The following is a 10,000-nucleotide window of genomic DNA, read 5'->3' on the forward strand; positions in this document are numbered from 1 at the left end:
CTGCTGGCTGTTTCCTCGCTTACGGCCACACCACCCTGAACACGCCCGATCTCGTCTGATCTCGGAAGCTAAGCAGGGTCGGGCCTGGTTAGTACTTGGATGGGAGACCGCCTGGGAATACCAGGTGCTGTAAGCTTTTTCCTCTCAGCTGTCACCAGAGGAGGGCGCTGTTGCTCCATCACCGCACACAGGGCGTTGAGAAACAAAGCTGCAATCATTCCAGCTGTGTGTGTATGCAGGGCAGAGAGGTGGCACTGAGACGCCTCACTTTCCAAGTAGTTTTGAGGGTTCCTGTTGTCACTGTTACAGCCTGTTAAAATCCTGCAATCATCTTATAAGCGCATGTACACAAATAGCCTGAGAAACAACAATTCCTATGAAAGTAATGTTAAAGTATAGCATGTGTTTGATGGCTGAGACACCATTATCCGCCACTCAGATGGTGAGAGGAACTGTCAGTGGGGTCACAGCATCTTTAAATGGGCTTTCTGCTGGCATTTTCCTCGCTTACGACCACACCACCCTGAACACGCCCGATCTCGTCTGATCTCGGAAGCTAAGCAGGGTCGGGCCTGGTTAGTACTTGGAAGGGAGACCGCCTGGGAATACCAGGTGCTGTAAGCTTTTTCCTCTCAGCTGTCACCAGAGGAGGGCGCTGTTGCTCCATCACCGCACACAGGGCGTTGAGAAACAAAGCTGCAATCATTCCAGCTGTGTGTGTATGCAGGGCAGAGAGGTGGCAATGAGACGCCTCACTTTCCAAGTAGTTTTGAGGGTTCCTGTGTTCACTGTTACAGCCTGTTAAAAGCCTGCAATCATCTTATAAGCGCATGTACACAAATAGCCTGAGAAACAACAATTCCTATGAAAGTAATGTTAAAGTATAGCATGTGTTTGATGGGTGAGACACCATTATCCGCCACTCAGATGGTGAGAGGAACTGTCAGTGGTGTCACAGCATCTTTAAATGGGCTTTCTGCTGGCTGTTTCCTCGCTTACGGCCACACCACCCTGAACACGCCCGATCTTGTCTGATCTCGGAAGCTAAGCAGGGTCGGGCCTGGTTAGTACTTGGATGGGAGACCGCCTGGGAATACCAGGTGCTGTAAGCTTTTTCCTCTCAGCTGTCACCAGAGGAGGGCGCTGTTGCTCCATCACCGCACACAGGGCGTTGAGAAACAAAGCTGCAATCATTCCAGCTGTGTGTGTATGCAGGGCAGAGAGGTGGCAATGAGACGCCTCACTTTCCAAGTAGTTTTGAGGGTTCCTGTGTTCACTGTTACAGCCTGTTAAAAGCCTGCAATCATCTTATAAGCGCATGTACACAAATAGCCTGGGAAACAACAATTCGTATGAAAGTAATGTTAAAGTATAGCATGTGTTTGATGGCTGAGACACCATTATCCGCCACTCAGATGGTGAGAGGAACTGTCAGTGGTGTCACAGCATCTTTAAATGGGCTTTCTGCTGGCTGTTTCCTCGCTTACGGCCACACCACCCTGAACACGCCCGATCTCGTCTGATCTCGGAAGGTAAGCAGGGTCGGGCCTGGTTAGTACTTGGATGGGAGACCGCCTGGGAATACCAGGTGCTGTAAGCTTTTTCCTCTCAGCTGTCACCAGAGGAGGGCGCTGTTGCTCCATCACCGCACACAGGGCGTTGAGAAACAAAGCTGCAATCATTCCAGCTGTGTGTGTATGCAGGGCAGAGAGGTGGCAATGAGACGCCTCACTTTCCAAGTAGTTTTGAGGGTTCCTGTGTTCACTGTTACAGCCTGTTAAAAGCCTGCAATCATCTTATAAGCGCATGTACACAAATAGCCTGAGAAACAACAATTCCTATGAAAGTAATGTTAAAGTATAGCATGTGTTTGATGGCTGAGACACCATTATCCGACACTCAGATGGTGAGAGGAACTGTCAGTGGTGTCCCAGCATCTTTTAATGGGCTTTCTGCTGGCTGTTTCCTCGCTTACGGCCACACCACCCTGAACACGCCCGATCTCGTCTGATCTCGGAAGCTAAGCAGGTTCGGGCCTGGTTAGTACTTGGATGGTAGACCGCCTGGGAATACCAGGTGCTGTAAGCTTTTTCCTCTCAGCTGTCACCAGAGGAGGGCGCTGTTGCTCCATCACCGCACACAGGGCGTTGAGAAACAAAGCTGCAATCATTCCAGCTGTGTGTGTATGCAGGGCAGAGAGGTGGCACTGAGACGCCTCACTTTCCAAGTAGTTTTGAGGGTTCCTGTGTTCACTGTTACAGCCTGTTAAAAGCCTGCAATCATCTTATAAGCGCATGTACACAAATAGCCTGAGAAACAACAATTCCTATGAAAGTAATGTTAAAGTATAGCATGTGTTTGATGGCTGAGACACCATTATCCGCCATTCAGATGGTGAGAGGAACTGTCAGTGGTGTCACAGCATCTTTAAATGGGCTTTCTGCTGGCTGTTTCCTCTCTTACGGCCACACCACCCTGAACACGCCCGATCTCGTCTGATCTCGGAAGCTAAGCAGGGTCGGGCCTGGTTAGTACTTGGATGGGAGACCGCCTGGGAATACCAGGTGCTGTAAGCTTTTTCCTCTCAGCTGTCACCAGAGGAGAGCGCTGTTGTTCCATCACCGCACACAGGGCGTTGAGAAACAAAGCTGCAATCATTCCAACTGTGTGTGTATGCAGGGCAGAGAGGTGGCAATGAGACGCCTCACTTTCCAAGTAGTTTTGAGGGTTCCTGTGTTCATTGTTACAGCCTGTTAAAAGCCTGCAATCATCTTATAAGCGCATGTACACAAAGAGCCTGAGAAACAACAATTCCTATGAAAGTAATGTTAAAGTATAGCATGTGTTTGATGGCTGAGACACCATTATCCGCCACTCAGATGGTGAGAGGAGTGGTGTCACAGCATCTTTAAATGGGCTTTCTGCTGGCTGTTTCCTCGCTTACGGCCACACCACCCTGAACACGCCCGATCTCATCTGATCTCGGAAGCTAAGCAGGTTCGGGCCTGGTTAGTACTTGGATGGTAGACCGCCTGGGAATACCAGGTGCTGTAAGCTTTTTCCTCTCAGCTGTCACCAGAGGAGGGCGCTGTTGCTCCATCACCGCACACAGGGCGTTGAGAAACAAAGCTGCAATCATTCCAGCTGTGTGTGTATGCAGGGCAGAGAGGTGGCACTGAGACGCCTCACTTTCCAAGTAGTTTTGAGGGTTCCTGTTGTCACTGTTACAGCCTGTTAAAAGCCTGCAATCATCTTATAAGCGCATGTACACAAATAGCCTGAGAAACAACAATTCCTATGAAAGTAATGTTAAAGTATAGCATGTGTTTGATGGCTGAGACACCATTATCCGCCACTCAGATGGTGAGAGGAACTGTCAGTGGGGTCACAGCATCTTTAAATGGGCTTTCTGCTGGCTGTTTCCTCGCTTACGGCCACACCACCCTGAACACGCCCGATCTCGTCTGATCTCGGAAGCTAAGCAGGGTAGGGCCTGGTTAGTACTTGGATGGGAGACCGCCTGGGAATACCAGGTGCTGTAAGCTTTTTCCTCTCAGCTGTCACCAGAGGAGGGCGCTGTTGCTCCATCACCGCACACAGGGCGTTGAGAAACAAAGCTGCAATCATTCCAGCTGTGTGTGTATGCAGGGCAGAGAGGTGGCAATGAGACGCCTCACTTTCCAAGTAGTTTTCAGGGTTCCTGTGTTCATTGTTACAGCCTGTTAAAAGCCTGCAATCATCTTATAAGCGCATGTACACAAATAGCCTGAGAAACAACAATTCCTATGAAAGTAATGTTAAAGTATAGCATGTGTTTGATGGCTGAGACACCATTATCCGCCACTCAGATGGTGAGAGGAACTGTCAGTGGTGTCACAGCATCTTTAAATGGGCTTTCTGCTGGCTGTTTCCTCGCTTACGGCCACACCACCCTGAACACGCCCGATCTCGTCTGATCTCGGAAGCTAAGCAGGGTCGGGCCTGGTTAGTACTTGGATGGGAGACCGCCTGGGAATACCAGGTGCTGTAAGCTTTTTCCTCTCAGCTGTCACCAGAGGAGGGCGCTGTTGCTCCATCACCGCACACAGGGCGTTGAGAAACAAAGCTGCAATCATTCCAGCTGTGTGTGTATGCAGGGCAGAGAGGTGGCAATGAGACGCCTCACTTTCCAAGTAGTTTTGAGGGTTCCTGTTGTCACTGTTACAGCCTGTTAAAAGCCTGCAATCATCTTATAAGCGCATGTACATAAATAGCCTGGGAAACAACAATTCCTATGAAAGTAACGTTAAAGTATAGCATGTGTTTGATGGCTGAGACACCATTATCCGCCACTCAGATGGTGAGAGGAACTGTCAGTGGTGTCACAGCATCTTTAAATGGGCTTTCTGCTGGCTGTTTCCTCGCTTACGGCCACACCACCCTGAACACGCCCGATCTCGTCTGATCTCGGAAGCTAAGCAGGGTCGGGCCTGGTTAGTACTTGGATGGGAGACCGCCTGAGAATACCAGGTGCTGTAAGCTTTTTCCTCTCAGCTGTCACCAGAGGAGGGCGCTGTTGCTCCATCACCGCACACAGGGCGTTGAGAAACAAAGCTGCAATCATTCCAGCTGTGTGTGTATGCAGGGCAGAGAGGTGGCAATGAGACGCCTCACTTTCCAAGTAGTTTTGAGGGTTCCTGTTGTCACTGTTACAGCCTGTTAAAAGCCTGCAATCATCTTATAAGCGCATGTACATAAATAGCCTGGGAAACAACAATTCCTATGAAAGTAACGTTAAAGTATAGCATGTGTTTGATGGCTGAGACACCATTATCCGCCACTCAGATGGTGAGAGGAACTGTCAGTGGTGTCACAGTATCTTTAAATGGGCTTTCTGCTGGCTGTTTCCTCGCTTACGGCCACACCACCCTGAACACGCCCGATTTCGTCTGATCTCGGAAGCTAAGCAGGGTCGGGCCTGGTTAGTACTTGGATGGGAGACCGCCTGGGAATACCAGGTGCTGTAAGCTTTTTCCTCTCAGCTGTCACCAGAGGAGGGCGCTGTTGCTCCATCACCGCACACAGGGCGTTGAGAAACAAAGCTGCAATCATTCCAGCTGTGTGTGTATGAAGGGCAGAGAGGTGGCACTGAGACACCCCACTTTCCAAGTAGTTTTGAGTGTTCCTGCTGTCACTGTTACAGCCTGTTAAAAGCCTGCAATCATCTTATAAGCGCATGTACACAAATAGCCTGAGAAACAACAATTCCTATGAAAGTAATGTTAAAGTATAGCATGTGTTTGATGGCTGAGACACCATTATCCGCCACTCAGATGGTGAGAGGAACTGTCAGTGGTGTCACAGCATCTTTAAATGGGCTTTCTGCTGGCTGTTTCCTCGCTTACGGCCACACCACCCTGAACACGCCCGATCTCGTCTGATCTCGGAAGCTAAGCAGGGTCGGGCCTGGTTAGTACTTGCATGGGAGACCGCCTGGGAATACCAGGTGCTGTAAGCTTTTTCCTCTCAGCTGTCACCAGATGAGGGCGCTGTTGCTCCATCACCGCACACAGGGCGTTGAGAAACAAAGCTGCAATCATTCCAGCTGTGTGTGTATGCAGGGCAGAGAGGTGGCACTGAGACGCCTCACTTTCCAAGTAGTTTTGAGGGTTCCTGTTGTCACTGTTACAGCCTGTTAAAAGCCTGCAATCATCTTATAAGCGCATGTACACAAATAGCCTGAGAAACAACAATTCCTATGAAAGTAATGTTAAAGTATAGCATGTGTTTGATGGCTGAGACACCATTATCCGCCACTCAGATGGTGAGAGGAACTGTCAGTGGTGTCACAGCATCTTTAAATGGGCTTTCTGCTGGCTGTTTCCTCGCTTACGGCCACACTACCCTGAACACGCCCGATCTCGTCTGATCTCGGAAGCTAAGCAGGGTCGGGCCTGGTTAGTACTTGGATGGGAGACCGCCTGGGAATACCAGGTGCTGTAAGCTTTTTCCTCTCAGCTGTCACCAGAGGAGGGCGCTGTTGCTCCATCACCGCACACAGGGCGTTGAGAAACAAAGCTGTAATCATTCCAGCTGTGTGTGTATGAAGGGCAGAGAGGTGGCACTGAGACGCCCCACTTTCCAAGTAGTTTTGAGTGTTCCTGCTGTCACTGTTACAGCCTGTTAAAAGCCTGCAATCATCTTATAAGCGCATGTACACAAATAGCCTGAGAAACAACAATTCCTATGAAAGTAATGTTAAAGTATAGCATGTGTTTGATGGCTGAGACACCATTATCCGCCACTCAGATGGTGAGAGGAACTGTCAGTGGTGTCACAGCATCTTTAAATGGGCTTTCTGCTGGCTGTTTCCTCGCTTACGGCCACACCACCCTGAACACGCCCGATCTCGTCTGATCTCGGAAGCTAAGCAGGGTCCGGCCTGGTTAGTACTTGGATGGGAGACCGCCTGGGAATACAAGGTGCTGTAAGAGTTTTCCTCTCAGCTGTCACCAGAGGAGGGCGCTGTTGCTCCATCACCGCACGCAGGGCTTTGAGAAACAAAGCTGCAATCATTCCAGCTGTGTGTGTATGCAGGGCAGAGAGGTGGCACTGAGACGCCTCACTTTCCAAGTAGTTTTGAGGGTTCCTGTTGTCACTGTTACAGCCTGTTAAAAGCCTGCAATCATCTTATAAGCGCATGTACACAAATAGCCTGAGAAACAACAATTCCTATGAAAGTAATGTTAAAGTATAGCATGTGTTTGATAGCTGAGACACCATTATCCGCCACTCAGATGGTGAGAGGAACTGTCAGTGGTGTCACAGCATCTTTAAATGGGCTTTCTGCTGGCTGTTTCCTCGCTTACGGCCACACCACCCTGAACACGCCCGATCTCGTCTGATCTCGGAAGCTAAGCAGGGTCGGGCCTGGTTAGTACTTGGATGGGAGACCGCCTGGGAATACCAGGTGCTGTAAGCTTTTTCCTCTCAGCTGTCACCAGAGGAGGGTGCTGTTGCTCCATCACCGCACACAGGGCGTTGAGAAACAAAGCTGCAATCATTCCAGCTGTGTGTGTATGCAGGGCAGAGAGGTGGCACTGAGACACCCCACTTTCCAAGTAGTTTTGAGTGTTCCTGCTGTCACTGTTACAGCCTGTTAAAAGCCTGCAATCATCTTATAAGCGCATGTACACAAATAGCCTGAGAAACAACTATTCCTATGAAAGTAATGTTAAAGTATAGCATGTGTTTGATGGCTGAGACACCATTATCCGCCACTCAGATGGTGAGAGGAACTTTCAGTGGTGTCACAGCATCTTTAAATGGGCTTTCTGCTGGCTGTTTCCTCGCTTACGGCCACACCACCCTGAACACGCCCGATCTCGTCTGATCTCGGAAGCTAAGCAGGGTCGGGCCAGGTTAGTACTTGCATGGGAGACCGCCTGGGAATACCAGGTGCTGTAAGCTTTTTCCTCTCAGCCTTCACCAGAGGAGGGCGCTGTTGCTCCATCACCGCACACAGGGCGTTGAGAAACAAAGCTGCAATCATTCCAGCTGTGTGTGTATGCAGGGCAGAGAGGTGGCAATGAGACGCCTCACTTTCCAAGTAGTTTTGAGGGTTCCTGTGTTCACTGTTACAGCCTGTTAAAAGCCTGCAATCATCTTATAAGCGCATGTACACAAATAGCCTGAGAAACAACAATTCCTATGAAAGTAATGTTAAAGTATAGCATGTGTTTGATGGCTGAGACACCATTATCCGCCACTCAGATGGTGAGAGGAACTGTCAGTGGTGTCACAGCATCTTTAAATGGGCTTTCTGCTGGCTGTTTCCTCGCTTACCGCCACACCACCCTGAACACGCCCGATCTCGTCTGATCTCGGAAGCTAAGCAGGGTCGGGCCAGGTTAGTACTTGCATGGGAGACCGCCTGGGAATACCAGGTGCTGTAAGCTTTTTCCTCTCAGCCTTCACCAGAGGAGGGCGCTGTTGCTCCATCACCGCACACAGGGCGTTGAGAAACAAAGCTGCAATCATTCCAGCTGTGTGTGTATGCAGGGCAGAGAGGTGGCAATGAGACGCCTCACTTTCCAAGTAGTTTTGAGGGTTCCTGTGTTCACTGTTACAGCCTGTTAAAAGCCTGCAATCATCTTATAAGCGCATGTACACAAATAGCCTGAGAAACAACAATTCCTATGAAAGTAATGTTAAAGTATAGCATGTGTTTGATGGCTGAGACACCATTATCCGCCACTCAGATGGTGAGAGGAACTGTCAGTGGTGTCACAGCATCTTTAAATGGGCTTTCTGCTGGCTGTTTCCTCGCTTACCGCCACACCACCCTGAACACGCCCGATCTCGTCTGATCTCGGAAGCTAAGCAGGGTCGGGCCTGGTTAGTACTTGCATGGGAGACCGCCTGGTAATACCAGGTGCTGTATGCTTTTTCCTCTCAGCTGTCACCAGAGGAGGGCGCTGTTGCTCCATCTCTGCACACAGGGCGTTGAGAAACAAAGCTGCAATCATTCCAGCTGTGTGTGTATGCAGGGCAGAGAGGTGGCAATGAGACGCCTCACTTTCCAAGTAGTTTTGAGGGTTCCTGTGTTTACTGTTACAGCCTGTTAAAAGCCTGCAATCATCTTATAAGCGCATGTACACAAATAGCCTGAGAAACAACAATTCCTATGAAAGTAATGTTAAAGTATAGCATGTGTTTGATGGCTGAGACACCATTATCCGCCACTCAGATGGTGAGAGGAGTGGTGTCACAGCATCTTTAAATGGGCTTTCTGCTGGCTGTTTCCTCGCTTACGGCCACACCACCCTGAACACGCCCGATCTCGTCTGATCTCGGAAGCTAAGCAGGGTTGGGCCTGGTTAGTACTTGGATGGGAGACCGCCTGGGAATACCAGGTGCTGTAAGCTTTTTCCTCTCAGCTGTCACCAGAGGAGGGCGCTGTTGCTCCATCACCGCACACAGGGCGTTGAGAAACAAAGCTGCAATCATTCCAGCTGTGTGTGTATGCAGGGCAGAGAGGTGGCACTGAGACACCCCACTTTCCAAGTAGTTTTGAGTGTTCCTGCTGTCACTGTTACAGCCTGTTAAAAGCCTGCAATCATCTTATAAGCGCATGTACACAAATAGCCTGAGAAACAACTATTCCTATGAAAGTAATGTTAAAGTATAGCATGTGTTTGATGGCTGAGACACCATTATCCGCCACTCAGATGGTGAGAGGAGTGGTGTCACAGCGAATCTTTAAATGGGCTTTCTGCTGGCTGTTTCCTCGCTTACGGCCACACCACCCTGAACACGCCTGATCTCGTCTGATCTCGGAAGCTAAGCAGGGTCGGGCCTGGTTAGTACTTGGACGGGAGACCGCCTGGGAATACCAGGTGCTGTAAGCTTTTTCCTCTCAGCTGTCACCAGAGGAGGGCGCTGTTGCTCCATCACCGCACACAGGGCGTTGAGAAACAAAGCTGCAATCATTCCAGCTGTGTGTGTTTGCAGGGCAGAGAGGTGGCACTGAGACATCTCACTTTCCAAGTAGTTTTGAGGGTTCCTGTTGTCACTGTTACAGCCTGTTAAAAGCCTGCAATCATCTTATAAGCGCATGTACACAAATAGCCTGAGAAACAACAATTCCTATGAAAGTAATGTTAAAGTATAGCATGTGTTTGATGGCTGAGACACCATTATCCGCCACTCAGATGGTGAGAGGAACTGTCAGTGGGGTCACAGCATCTTTAAATGGGCTTTCTGCTGGCTGTTTCCTCGCTTACGGCCACACCACCCTGAACAAGTCCGATCTTGTCTGATCTCGTAAGCTAAGCAGGGTCGGGCCTGGTTAGTACTTGCATGGGAGACCGCCTGGGAATACCAGGTGCTGTAAGCTTTTTCCTCTCAGCTGTCACCAGATGAGGGCACTGTTGCTCCATCACCGCACACAGGGCGTTGAGAAACAAAGCTGCAATCATTTTAAGCTGTGTGTGTATGCAGGGCAGAGAGGTGGCACTGA

General features: G+C 49.7%; 19 non-coding genes and 2 pseudogenes across 19 annotated transcripts; all 21 read left to right on the forward strand.

Annotated features, from left to right (window-relative positions):
• Window positions 1-17: 17 nt before the first annotated feature.
• Window positions 18-136, forward strand: LOC133988492 (5S ribosomal RNA). The gene has a single exon (XR_009925701.1). It is a non-coding gene; the product is annotated as a 5S ribosomal RNA (ribosomal RNA).
• Window positions 137-505: 369 nt separating this feature from the next.
• On the forward strand, window positions 506-624 carry LOC133989111 (5S ribosomal RNA). The gene has a single exon (XR_009926284.1). It is a non-coding gene; the product is annotated as a 5S ribosomal RNA (ribosomal RNA).
• A 369-nt stretch (window positions 625-993) lies between these two features.
• Window positions 994-1,112, forward strand: LOC133988907 (5S ribosomal RNA). Its single transcript, XR_009926092.1, has one exon. It is a non-coding gene; the product is annotated as a 5S ribosomal RNA (ribosomal RNA).
• A 369-nt stretch (window positions 1,113-1,481) lies between these two features.
• On the forward strand, window positions 1,482-1,600 carry LOC133988643 (5S ribosomal RNA). The gene has a single exon (XR_009925843.1). It is a non-coding gene; the product is annotated as a 5S ribosomal RNA (ribosomal RNA).
• Window positions 1,601-1,969: 369 nt separating this feature from the next.
• LOC133989209 (5S ribosomal RNA) lies at window positions 1,970-2,088 on the forward strand. Its single transcript, XR_009926377.1, has one exon. It is a non-coding gene; the product is annotated as a 5S ribosomal RNA (ribosomal RNA).
• A 369-nt stretch (window positions 2,089-2,457) lies between these two features.
• On the forward strand, window positions 2,458-2,576 carry LOC133988665 (5S ribosomal RNA). The gene has a single exon (XR_009925864.1). It is a non-coding gene; the product is annotated as a 5S ribosomal RNA (ribosomal RNA).
• A 362-nt stretch (window positions 2,577-2,938) lies between these two features.
• Window positions 2,939-3,057, forward strand: LOC133989101 (5S ribosomal RNA). Its single transcript, XR_009926275.1, has one exon. It is a non-coding gene; the product is annotated as a 5S ribosomal RNA (ribosomal RNA).
• A 369-nt stretch (window positions 3,058-3,426) lies between these two features.
• LOC133989599 (5S ribosomal RNA) lies at window positions 3,427-3,545 on the forward strand. Its single transcript, XR_009926728.1, has one exon. It is a non-coding gene; the product is annotated as a 5S ribosomal RNA (ribosomal RNA).
• A 369-nt stretch (window positions 3,546-3,914) lies between these two features.
• Window positions 3,915-4,033, forward strand: LOC133988493 (5S ribosomal RNA). The gene has a single exon (XR_009925702.1). It is a non-coding gene; the product is annotated as a 5S ribosomal RNA (ribosomal RNA).
• A 369-nt stretch (window positions 4,034-4,402) lies between these two features.
• On the forward strand, window positions 4,403-4,521 carry LOC133988556 (5S ribosomal RNA). The gene has a single exon (XR_009925762.1). It is a non-coding gene; the product is annotated as a 5S ribosomal RNA (ribosomal RNA).
• A 369-nt stretch (window positions 4,522-4,890) lies between these two features.
• Window positions 4,891-5,009, forward strand: LOC133988744 (5S ribosomal RNA). Its single transcript, XR_009925939.1, has one exon. It is a non-coding gene; the product is annotated as a 5S ribosomal RNA (ribosomal RNA).
• Window positions 5,010-5,378: 369 nt separating this feature from the next.
• On the forward strand, window positions 5,379-5,497 carry LOC133988720 (5S ribosomal RNA). Its single transcript, XR_009925916.1, has one exon. It is a non-coding gene; the product is annotated as a 5S ribosomal RNA (ribosomal RNA).
• A 369-nt stretch (window positions 5,498-5,866) lies between these two features.
• LOC133988668 (5S ribosomal RNA) lies at window positions 5,867-5,985 on the forward strand. The gene has a single exon (XR_009925866.1). It is a non-coding gene; the product is annotated as a 5S ribosomal RNA (ribosomal RNA).
• A 369-nt stretch (window positions 5,986-6,354) lies between these two features.
• LOC133989374 (5S ribosomal RNA) lies at window positions 6,355-6,473 on the forward strand (annotated as a pseudogene).
• Window positions 6,474-6,842: 369 nt separating this feature from the next.
• On the forward strand, window positions 6,843-6,961 carry LOC133988494 (5S ribosomal RNA). Its single transcript, XR_009925703.1, has one exon. It is a non-coding gene; the product is annotated as a 5S ribosomal RNA (ribosomal RNA).
• A 369-nt stretch (window positions 6,962-7,330) lies between these two features.
• LOC133988650 (5S ribosomal RNA) lies at window positions 7,331-7,449 on the forward strand. The gene has a single exon (XR_009925850.1). It is a non-coding gene; the product is annotated as a 5S ribosomal RNA (ribosomal RNA).
• Window positions 7,450-7,818: 369 nt separating this feature from the next.
• Window positions 7,819-7,937, forward strand: LOC133989145 (5S ribosomal RNA). The gene has a single exon (XR_009926316.1). It is a non-coding gene; the product is annotated as a 5S ribosomal RNA (ribosomal RNA).
• Window positions 7,938-8,306: 369 nt separating this feature from the next.
• LOC133989372 (5S ribosomal RNA) lies at window positions 8,307-8,425 on the forward strand. The gene has a single exon (XR_009926532.1). It is a non-coding gene; the product is annotated as a 5S ribosomal RNA (ribosomal RNA).
• A 362-nt stretch (window positions 8,426-8,787) lies between these two features.
• On the forward strand, window positions 8,788-8,906 carry LOC133989565 (5S ribosomal RNA). The gene has a single exon (XR_009926696.1). It is a non-coding gene; the product is annotated as a 5S ribosomal RNA (ribosomal RNA).
• A 364-nt stretch (window positions 8,907-9,270) lies between these two features.
• LOC133989038 (5S ribosomal RNA) lies at window positions 9,271-9,389 on the forward strand. Its single transcript, XR_009926215.1, has one exon. It is a non-coding gene; the product is annotated as a 5S ribosomal RNA (ribosomal RNA).
• A 369-nt stretch (window positions 9,390-9,758) lies between these two features.
• Window positions 9,759-9,877, forward strand: LOC133989377 (5S ribosomal RNA; annotated as a pseudogene).
• The last annotated feature ends 123 nt before the right edge of the window (window positions 9,878-10,000 follow it).

Source organism: Scomber scombrus, chromosome 10 (assembly GCF_963691925.1).
Source record: "Scomber scombrus chromosome 10, fScoSco1.1, whole genome shotgun sequence".
Classification (NCBI taxonomy): Eukaryota; Metazoa; Chordata; class Actinopteri; order Scombriformes; family Scombridae; genus Scomber; species Scomber scombrus.